This window comes from Rattus norvegicus, chromosome 14 (genome assembly GCF_036323735.1).
Source record: "Rattus norvegicus strain BN/NHsdMcwi chromosome 14, GRCr8, whole genome shotgun sequence".
Classification (NCBI taxonomy): Eukaryota; Metazoa; Chordata; class Mammalia; order Rodentia; family Muridae; genus Rattus; species Rattus norvegicus.
In genome coordinates, this window is record NC_086032.1 from 4,627,970 (window position 1) to 4,639,827 (window position 11,858).

The 11,858-nt window shown below is 45.4% G+C and overlaps 1 long non-coding RNA gene across 2 annotated transcripts; it reads right to left on the bottom strand.

Annotated features, from left to right (window-relative positions):
• Nucleotides 1-789: 789 nt before the first annotated feature.
• On the bottom strand, nt 790-11,858 carry LOC108352696 (uncharacterized). 2 transcript variants are annotated; one of them, XR_010057427.1, is made up of 3 exons: nt 11,817-11,858; nt 1,694-1,899; nt 790-1,393 (listed from the first exon to the last, which is right to left on the bottom strand). It is a non-coding gene; the product is annotated as an uncharacterized LOC108352696 (long non-coding RNA). The 2 variants fall into 2 exon arrangements; XR_010057426.1 differs by lacking the exon at nt 11,817-11,858 and having other exon boundaries at nt 1,694-4,264.

Sequence of the window (11,858 nt, forward strand, 5' to 3'; positions counted from 1 at the left end):
GAGACCCCAAAAGTACAACAATGTCAAGCAACCAGAGCTTCCAGGGACTAAGCCACTACCTAAATACTATACATGGACTGACCCTGGACTCTGACCCCATAGGTAGCAATGAATATCCTAGTAAGAGCACCAGTGGAAGGGGAAGCCCTGGGTCCTGCTAAGACTGAACCCCCAGTGAACTAGACTATGGGGGGAGGGCGGCAATGGGGGGAGGGTTGGGAGGGGAACACCCATAAGGAAGGGGAGGGGGGAGGGGGATGTTTGCCCGGAAACCGGGAAAGGGAATAACACTTGAAATGTATATAAGAAATACTCAAGTTAATAAAAAAAAAATACTTGTAACTCGAGTTAGGTCTAAACTCAAATGTTCTACCTCAGCGACTGGGGTGTGGGTATAGCTCAGGGCTCGCTCGTGTCTCAAGGCCTTGGGTTTGGATCACCAGAACAGCAAAAAGGTAGGCACACATCTCAGAAAAGCAACTCCTAAGGTTGAAAACCTCCCACCCAGTGTCCAGTCCTCCAAACATCTCCCCAGGGTGCTTCGGCATTCTCTGCTCTCATTAGCATCCTGACTGTAAGCTGAGATAGATCGGCCCACTACCAAGCATACAGCAAACCCTAGATAGTTGGTGAAGGTGCCATGGGCTTATGTCTCTGCCCTCCCTCTGTAGGTTCAAGGGTGGACTGCTCTCCTTCTTACACATCCCCATCAGTCATCTAGCTACAGTCCTGCAGGGTGCTGGGAGAGTTCTGTAAGTGTGTGAAGCGTCAAGGAGAGGAACCAAGCACTTTAGTTTGTTAGCACTCGAAGCATGAGGTCAATTGTTGAAATTATTACTCTTTGCTACTCTGAGAAGCAAAATAGCCACTGTGTTGAAGTTGGGAAATGAGCTGTGTATGTCTCCATCAAATGGCTCCAGAGCTGCTATCTGAGCTCCTCTGTGATGATCCAACAGGGTGGACAGGACGATTCTGCAACTGTATGCAGAGGGTTGATGATGCACGTTAAACATGGGGAGTTACTAGTCTAAAAGCCATAACACCATACTGCTATGGTCATAACTCCCCTTTGGCTAGCTTACAGACACCAAGTCTAGCCTTTTCACTCCAGTTACCTTAACTCACAACCACATACTTATCAAGCTCCTCATAAAAACACGGGGCAGGTCAGCGATCAGCCAGTCAGCATGTGAGTGCTGGGTCCAGAAGGTCTCAGAAAAAGCATGAGGACTCTTTCTTTGACTCTCGGGTGTTCACAAGTCACGGATGAGGGAATCTGGCAAACACATGAAATTGGAAGTCCCCGTCTTCAAACTGGGATTCCAGCTCAGCGAGAGAAGAGGCTGCTGGTTGGTAGGTAGGCCTGGGATTCTGTCTTGTCTTTTTATCTTACCTGCAGATTGTAATAGAGAAGCAGAATGGGTGTTTCTGGACTGGACAAGGCTAAGGAACTATGCACATCTGGCCTCAAATCCCGTGTGACTAGGTATGTGGTCCTTAGCTTCTTCACCTTTGAACTTCAGCCCTTTCCCAGACCACTCTTGAGGGATAAGGTGAGGTTAGGGTGTATCTTGTAGATGGTGAGGGAACGGTAATGTTGTATCATTTTATTGTTGGCTACAGGAAAAAAGATTCCCTAAACTGTTATTGTTCTTCCAAGGCATAATTAATCACTTTCTGGCAGGTGCCTCACCTTCCTGGAAAATATACGTCTTCTTTGTCTTCTCACACCATCAAGTCTAGGGCTGTCCTGTGCAGGGACTGTATCCTTATCTTCATGTCTGTTATCAATACTTAGCCTAGGACCTTCTATGAAATCCTAATGTGATTTCCAACTTCAGTTTATTCCAAGTCCTTCAGTATAACTCCAGCGTAGGCTCTGAAGTCAGAATCCTGGAGCTAGCAAATAATTTATAGTTATTAATATAATATAATATAGTTATAATATAATAACTAAGTATGAAAGAGACACGATGACACCTGATACTTGGTATATTAACTTAATAACTTTCAGAAATCTTAATCTTACTTTAAAAGTTACACTAAAATTATTTTGTACATGTATGGCTATAACATCTGATTTTCTTCAATGCTGGAATTACTCTTCAGGGTGAACCGCTATTCTTGTTTTGTCTTGCTTTCAATGACAGTTGATCCTGTCTGGTAATAACGAAAGTAAAGTTTTAAGTTCTCAGTCAAAACCACCAGTAGGGTTTTACTCAGAATCTTCTCTCCACTCAATGTATCTGCTACCCACGTTTTTTCTGTGTAGAGAAAGAGTCTGAGAAGGAACTGAATAGAAAACATCCTATTTTGAATTTCAGTTGTTAACATTGTTGCAACCAGGAAAGCGAATTCCGGCTGCATGATAAAACTCCACCTTGAGCTACAGCTTTGAAATCCCTGACTTTGCACCAGCAAACCACTAAAACAGCAGGAAGGACAGGAAGTTCCCTGGGAGGTCACGTGGTAATGGCAGCTGAATGTGCACCAGACAAGTGACCTAAAAGCAATGGGCCCAATGACCTAAAAATAAGAGACTTTAAAACTTTAGATCCAGGGCAGGAGACAGCTCAGCTGGTAAAAGTGCTGCGTAAGCCTGAGCTGGATTCCTGAAGCCCACAGTGGAAGGAGTACCTACACACACACACACACACACACACACACACACACACACACACACACCTACACACACCTACACACACCATACATACATACACTTACAGTATACACACATTCAGACATGCACAGCAACATACTACATGCATACATGCACATATACATGTACATACTACATACTTATAGAGCACATATACCACATGCACACACTCAGACACACACACCACACACACAGACACTCACACATTACATACACACACAGATACGTACACACACAGCACACATACTACATACATACATGCACATAATACTTATATAGCATATATACACACACACTACATACATATAGAGTGCACACACCATGAACACACACAGCACACACACATATAGACACAAACAGCACACATAATACATACACACAGAGCATACACACATACATACACTACAACATATAGAGCACACTACCATGAGCACACATACCACATGCACACACACCACACACATATAGACACACACACACACACACACACACACACGCACACATACACACACAGACATGCGGGGTGGGGGATAAGAATGAAGAAAACCACTTCTAGATCAAATCCTTTTACAAGAGAATTGTTCAGCCAGTCCATGTTGTGAACTTTCCTTGGAAATGATTTTGCACTAGTATGTGCGGGATACATACTGCGGACTCAATAGAGGCTTCACGTGCATTGGCTTATTTAAAACCACCATGGCCACCCATGAAATAGTGTTAGCGTCTCTGAGTGACAGAGTCAAACCCCATTAAACTCTTCTAGCTAACCAAAGGTCTCACAGCCCGGAGGGAGCTAGATGTGAACCAAGACACCTCTGACTTCAAGGTTAGATGCAACCTCTCAATCCTGTAAGAAAGAAAATAGGTGTTTTAGAAGCGAACCCGTTGACTATTAGTGGTGTGACTTTTCAGTAGTTCTTTTAAGTTTTATTTTCTTTTTAAAACACAGTGCGTGTGTGTCTGTACATGTGTGTGTGCTTACATGTGTGTGTGTGCATGTGCATGTATGTGTGTGCGAGTGTGCTTGTGTGTGCTTGCGTGTATGTGTGCATGTGTGTGTGTGTGCTAGGCAAGCGCTCTACCGCTGAGCTAAATCCCCAACCCTTGGAGGCAAACTTCTTTTTTTTTTTTTTTTTTTTTGGTTCTTTTTTTTCCGGAGCTGGGGACCCAGGGCCTTGCGCTTCCTAGGTAAGCGCTCTACCACTGAGCTAAATCCCCAGCCCCGGAGGCAAACTTCTTAATGAGGGATCCTAAGGTAGGGCTCTGGGAGAGAGACTAGAATCATTGTTCAGGTGAGCCAGTGATAGGTAAGCAGCTATCACATGATACAACCACCACACCATGGTCTAAGAAATACACATTTTGATGTTCATTTATGTTTCCTGCCTTGTAACTCCCAAACCGCTCATTACAAGTGATTAGGGATATGGCAGGTTCTTTAGATTATGGGCTTTGTCCTCAGTTCCTGAAGGCACAGGGCATCTTCTGTGACTTATAACAAGCCCTTTTCAAGGACACTTGGCCTTCTGTTGAGAGCCACACCTATGCAGACTGGCGTCCAGCTGGGGCCAAGCCTACAGTTTACCTGGTGAGACTTTCACCTCCACCCATCGGAGGTGCCAGGGGCTTCATTAAGGCTTTGTTTGGCTTAGAGGTGTCAGTGGTCCGTTGTGGGAGGTAAGTGAGGGTGGCTCTCAGCTGTGGCAGGGAATGTGTGGCAGCCTGTGTCACTGCACTGGAATCCAGACATTAGAGATGGTTATTAATAATATAGTAATACAGTAATCGGTGGCAGAACAACAATTTTAAAAGTTAATTCTAATAAAGAGAAAGTACAGTTAACATTAGACTGGCGGCGGCGGTGTGTGTGTGTGTTTGTTTCTGTGTTGGGGTTGTTTCCAAAAGAAATACTTAAAAAGAAAAAGACCAGAGTCCAAATAAGACGAATCTCGTCATGTGCCGGGGGAGGGCGTGGAGCACGGCAGGAACGCAGGATCAAGCAAGTGAGTCAGAGAATGAGTGAGAGCAGTGGCCCTAAACAGTTGTAGCCTCTGGGTTCCTGCGCTGGTTTCCCTAATGATGAACTGTGCCTGGATTGATAAGCCATAGAAACCCTTTCCTCGACTAACTGGATGTTTCTGTCAGTGTTTCACCACAGCAACTGATGATCTTCTGGTCCTTCCCCCTCCACCCTTCCAGGGCTGGGCTTGCAGACAGTCGTTCACCAGCACCCCAGACTTGTGCAGTACTGAGAACAGCACCCAGGACTTTGCACACACTAGACAAGTACTCCACAAACCGAGCTACGTCTGCATTCCAAAACTCTCAGCATAAGATACACCCAAATAATCTTTGAATAACCTCCAATAAACATAGTACGGTTGTATGGTGGCTAATTTTGATTGTCAAATGATTGGATTAAGGAGATTGATAAGGCAGATTAGCAACCCAGGTCCCCAAGTGTGTCTGTTGAGTGTGTTTTCACAAATGATAGGTCTTGAGGGCTCCAGCATGAGGAAGGAACAGGTCTCTCCCTTGATGGATGTGGAGAAAGGCGGTGAGTAGGGCAATGTTCCTGGCAATTGTGTTTTGCCCTGACCTCTTACTGTGTAACCCACTTGTCTTGCTTCAAGGCTGCTATGAACTGCTCTCCTCTCTCATGCCCTCATCATGGCAGACTGAGGCTTGCCCTGAAACTGGGAGAGAAAGAATTCTTTGACTCTGTTTTCACAAATGTTTTGGTCACCGTGGTGAAAACATCTGACTAATAAAACCAGGGCCGGAGAAGTGTGGTCGCTGCTGAGTGAGCCTGTCCGCACAATCCTTGGGCATTGGGGTTGTGGGAGGAATTCAGAAGAGTTTGGAGAAATGGGTGACCTCAGAAGGCTGTAGGCGATCTTACCTGGGTGCTCAGAAGGCCAGAAAGCTGATAGACCATGGAAAGTAATGACTTTCCTCTTAGCCTGATAGCTCCATCTGGAATCCCAACTACTCAGGAAGCCGAGACGGGAATGACACAAGGTTCAAACCCTACCTGGGTTTCTTAGGGTTTCTACTGCTGCAGTACAATGCCGTGGTCAAGAGCAAGCTGGGGAGGAAAGGGTTTATCCAGCTCACACTTCCACACTGCTGTTCATCACCAAAGGAAGCCAGGACTGGAACTCACACAGGGCAGGAACCTGGAGTCAGGAGCTGACGCAGAAGCCATGGAAGGTGCTGCTTACTGCTTTGCTCCCCAGACTTTTTTTTGCCTGCTTTCTTATAGAACCAGGACCACAGCCCAGGGATGGCACCACCCCCGATGGGCTGGGTCCTCCCAATCAATCATTAAATAACAAAACGCCCTGTAGCTGGATCTTATGGGAACATTTTCTTAATTGAGGTTCTCTCCTCTCAGATGACTGTAGCTTGTGTCAAGTTGACATAAATCTAGCCGGACAACTGGCCCCTTGTCAACTTGACACACTAGCGTAACACTGTTAAGCCACAGTTTTTCCTTTTTTGTTCATCCTGGAGATCACACATGAGCATCAACAACACATTATAAAACATTTTATGAACTTTAAAAGTCTTTACAAATTCAAGCAATTTAAAACCAGTTTTTTTTAAAAAATCCAAAGTATTTTTTAACGTAAAATCTTTTTTTAAAATTCAGTCTCTCCAATTCCTCTCTCAATTGTGGGGTCCTGTAAAATCAAAAAATACATTAAATACTTTTTTTTTACTTCAAGAGGGAAGAACCAGGGCATGGTCAAAATCTGCATAAAACCAAACCAAACTGGGTAATTATCTGGGATTCACTTAGGATCAGATGGGCTCCACCAGCAGGCTTGAGTCACTCCTCTGGCCCCACCATCTTCATACACAGCTTGTCTTCTAGACTCTGACTGGGTGGTGGTCCCACGGTATTGGCATTTCCAAAATACTGGGGCCTTTCGCTGCAACTGGGCTGTAGTTTTTTTTTTTTTTTTTTTTTTTTTTTTTTGGTTCTTTTTTTCGGAGCTGGGGACCGAACCCAGGGCCTTGCGCTTCTTAGGTAAGCGCTCTACCACTGAGCTAAATCCCCAGCCCCATGGGCTGTAGTTTTAACAGGAGCCTGTCCTGGCTCTCTTCATGGTACAGAGCCTCAACTTCTCTGCATGGCCCCTTTAATTCTTGGATTTCAACTCTACTAAAACTGCACCTTCACCAATGTTCTTTCTTGGCCTCTCACAGTGTCAAGCCTTAGCTGCTTTCTATGATTTCATGCCTTCAAAACCAGTCCACTTGGGTGACTTTTATACTACGAAGTTTGGTACAACATTGGCCATCTCTGGAACACAGATGAAAAAAAAAAAACAAAAAACACTTCCCAGAAGATTTCACCTCAGTGATGCTGATTTCTTCTCAATCACAGCTGATTTTTTTCAGCCCCAGCTGACCAGACGACACAGATTCTTCACACAAATAGCCTGGTAGAGTCCTTGCTTCCTTTTGAAACTTCACAAGCCAGACCTCCGTTGTCTGCAGAGCTCTCAACATTCTTATCTTCTGAGCTCCCACAGAACAGCTCGCTGAGCTCTCAACAACCAATGGCTCTTCTAGCCCAAAGTTCCAAGGTCCTTTCATGATCCTCCCCAAAACATGGTCAAGTCTGTGACAGCAACACCTGGAATCAATCCCGGTTGATTCTTAGAGTTTCTATTGTTGCAGTGAAACATGTTGCATGACCAGAAAGCAAGCTGGGGAGGAAAGGGTTTATTTGGCTTACATGTCAACACTGTAGTCCATCACTGAAGGAAGCCAGGACAGGAACTCAAGCAGGACAGGAACCTGCAGGCAGGAACTGATGCAGAAGCAATGTGGGAATGCTATTAACTGGGTTGCTTCCACTGGCTTGCTCAGCTTGCTTTCTTATAGAACCCAGGATCACCATTCCAGGAATGGTACCACCCACGATGGGCTGGGCTCTCCCCCATCAATCACTAATTAAGATTAAATGCCCTATAACTGGATTTTATGGAGGCATTTACTCAGCTGAGGTTCCCGTCTTTCAGATGACTAAAGCTTGTGTCCAATTGACCTAAAACTAGCTGGGACAATGGGCTTTAGAGTGGGTTCAAGAGTAGCCCGGGCATCTCAGTGAGACCATGTCTCCCGATACAAAGTAAAACGAGGGCTGGGGAGATAGATCAATGGCAGAGAGCTGGCCTTCAGTTTAATCTTTAAAGTTAAAAAAAAGACAAAAGCTATTCTGGGGTTCTATTGAGGAGGATTCCATTGGGGAATGGACTAGAGCCTGCTCATGTTATGTTTCTGGCAAAGAGTCTGGTTATATTGTATCTATGTCTCAAGTCCTGAGACTTTGAATGGGTCCCAGTTTAAAGTTGATGGGCTCAAAAATTAGATAGAGGAATTTTCTTTTCCTTCATTTTCATTTTCCTCTCTCTCTCTCTCTCTCTCTCTCTCTCTCTCTCTCTCTCTCTCTCTCGATCTCGATGTTTTCTTTGTATAGACCAGGCTGGCCTTGGACTTACAGAGATTTGCCTGCCTCTGCCTCCCAAGGGCTGGCATAAAAGAGTGCTTTCTTTTTAGTTTTGAGACAGAGTTTTGTGTATCTCAGGCTGCCCTTGAACTGAGCTGAAGAGGACCCTGAACTTCTAATCCTCCTATCCATAACTTTCAAGTGCTAAGATTACAGGCAAGAGTCACCATGCTTATGTATGTTATGCTGGGGATCAAGCCCAGGGCTTCCTGTGTGCTGGGCAAGCACTCTTATCAGCTGAGCTACATTTCCAGTCCTAAAAGAGGAACTTTCAAGGCAGCAAGTACTCAGGCTTTGGATTTCTTTCTTTTTTAAAAAGATGTATTTATTTATTCCATATAAGTACACTGTCACTGTCTTCAGACACACCAGAAGAGGGCATCGGATCTCATTACAGATGGCTGTGAGCCACCATGCGGTTGCTGGGAATTGAACTCTGGACCTCTGGAAAAGTAATCAGTGCTCTTAACCGCTGAGCCATCTCTCCAGCTCCCGGCTTTGGAATTTCTAATGCTACTTCTTTTATAATCAGGACCACCAAGAGGCAGAAAAGAATTTTTAAAAAATGTACAGTCTGGCTTGAGAAGGCATTGTTTTGAAAGAGAGACAGGAGGATGTGCCCGAGGAAGTGTTTACTGCTGTTAAAGAGAGATAAGTCCCAAACGTTTGTGTGTAGTGGGACAATGGGAAAGTTATTTTGAAGCATTTCAGAGCAGATCAGGTGCAACGTGTTGTACAGCTGTAGACTGGAGCTTCAGCACTGATCTGAATCGAACCATTGCAGTATTCATGACATTAAATTGTGCATCACCTTGACTTTGAGAAGAGAGTACCTTCGAGGCTCCTTGCTACTACAAGCCTGTCCAATGAAGTGTTTTCCAGGCCCTCAGAGGCTGCTGTCATCTAAGGATTAGGGGTAGTTACTGTCTAAACTGGCAGCTGACTATGGCATTGTTCGTGTGATGCAAGCTTTGCAGGAATGCAGAATGTTGTAGTTACAGGATCATGTGGGATTCCACTAACATTTTAAAGGGAGTGTTGCGAGGCTAGGCGGTATAGGAGTGTTGGCTTCCTGCATGGAGTCCCTAAAAGGGCAAGATGTGAAGCCACTGGGGTGAGGCCTAAGCTGAAATGAAGACTCCAGTATGTAGAGATGCCAGGATGTGAAATAGCAAGCCTTTGTAAGAGTTGCCTTGGTCATGGTGTCTCCTCACAGCAGCGGAAACCCTGAGACACTCAGGAAAGCAGCTGTGTGGATGTTACTGGAAGCACCACAGAGATGGGGCTGCCCGATGCCAGTGCCACTCGCATACGTGGTAATACCACACACCCTGAAACACATGGTGATACCACACGCCCCAAATATAAGACAGAGTGCAGGGTTCAATGCTTGCCTCAGTTTGATCCAGTTGTGTGTGTGTGTGTGTGTGAGTGTGTATGAGTGTGTGTGTGTGAGTGTGTATGAGTGTGCGTGAGTGTGTGTGGGGCGTGTGTGGGGCGTGTGTGTGAGTATGTGTGTGCGAATGTGTGTGTGAGTATGAGAGCGTGAGTGTGTGTGTATTTGTGTATGTGAGTGTGTATGTGTGTGTATGTGTTTGTGAGTGTGTGTGTGAGGTGTGTGTATGTGTGTGAGTATGTGTGTGTTTGTGAGTGTGTGTGTGAGGTGTGTGTGTATGTTTGTGATAGTGTGAGTGTGTGTGTGTGAATGTGTGTATGTGAGTGTGTGTGTGTTTGTGATAGTGTGAGTGTGTGTGTGAATGTGTGCATGTGAGTGTTTGTGTGTGTGTGTTTGTGATAGTGTGAGTGTGTGTGTGAATGTGTGTATGTGAGTGTGTGAGTGTGTGTGTGTGTTTGTGATAGTGTGAGTGTGTGTGTGAATGTGTGCATGTGAGTGTTTGTGTGTGTGTTTGTGATAGTGTGAGTGTGTGTGTGTGAATGTGTGTATGTGAGTGTGTGAGTGTTTGTGTGTGTGTGTGCAAACCAGAAGTTAATGTCAAATATCTTCCTCCATAGCTCTCCACCTTATTTTTTTTCAAGACAGGGTTTCTCACTGAACTTGGAACTCACAAATTTGGCAAGGCCATCTGGCCAACAAGCCTGAGGGATCTCCTGTCTATCTCTCAGTGCTGGAGTTATAAGGATGTGACTCTGCACTCTGCTTCCTTCCTTCCTTCCTTCCTTCCTTCCTTCCTTCCTTCCTTCCTTCCCTATTTGGGTGCTGCATTCAGACTCAGGCCTTTATGCTTGTACAGCAAGCTCTGTACTGACAGCCATCAGCACAGACCGTCTCTCCCTTCAGAAATGCTAATGTCTTACTCTGCCGCTGTGTGTTGGAGGTCATTGTTGTTGTTTAGTGTTTTGTCTGCCTGTATGTCTGTGCAGCACTTGTGCATCTAAACACTCTCAGGAGCCAGGACAGAGAGTCAGATTACCTAGCTGGAGGTACACATGGCTGTGAGTTGACATGGGGATGCTTGGAACTGATCCCAGGTCCTCCAGGAGGGCAGCTCAGCTCTAAACTACAGAGCCATCTCTCCAGCCCTTGGTTTTATTTATTTTCTTATTTTAGTAGCTCATAACTAAGAGCTTGCCTCAGGTCCTAGAGAAGACTTTGGGCTTGGGCTTGTGAACCGTGTTGGGATGTTAAGACTTTGGTAGACTTGTGTATATGCACTGAATGCTGTGTGGCATGGTTGTGTCCCTATTTGAGGTCCCGGGGGGGGGGATTTTAGGGGTAAAAGTGATGTGTTTGGGTGCCAGGTGACACATGGTGGATCTGTGATGGTTGTGACTGTCACTTTGGATGGATTAAGAAAGGCCTAGAAGACTGGGAGGCACATCTAAGATATGTCAGCGGTGTTATTTCAAGAGATAATTTGACCATAAGGTCTGGGACCTAATTGTGATCGTTTCGTATGCTCAGCCCAGGGAGTGGGACTATTAGAAGGTGTGGCCTTGTTGAAGGAAGTGTGTCACTGTGGGGGTGGGCTTGGAGACCCTCCTCCTAGCTGCCTGAGGATGCTCAGTCTGTTCCTGGCTTCCTTCAGATGAAGATGTAGATCTCTCAGCTCCTCCTGCACCATGCCTGCCTGGATGCTGCCATGATCCTGCCTTAATGATACTGGACTGAACCTCCGAACCTGTAAGCCAGCCCCAATGGCATGTCCTTTATAAACTTGCATTAGTCATGGTGTCTGTTCACAGCAATAAAACCCTAACTAAGACACTAATCAATGTGGATTTATAATATGAAGGCGTAATTTTTAAGATGTGATGAGAGGTAGGAGTTGGGGCCTTCATGGAAGAAGTCAGTCAGTCACTAGAGCCTGTTGCTAGATCCTATGCTAAATGCTTCTGGCATTACCTCTTTCCTTGTTTCCTGTTCTCTAAGACATAAAAGTGCCCCCGCCAAGTGCCTTCTGCTACTGTGATGCTCGGCTCAAACACACAGACAGGGGGGTCGGGCAGCAGGTCTACAAGCAGGAGCCAAACAAATAGCTCTTAATAGACCAATACTTAGTCCTGAAGGCTTTAGCCACCTGATGGGCAACTAAAACAGACAGGGGACACCTAGAAGTCCATCTCAATATGGGTGGAATCACCCCCATTTCATGGCAGTTAATTTTTTTTTACCTGGGGAAGGTTTCATCACCAAGACTGCGTTGCTGTCAGCTC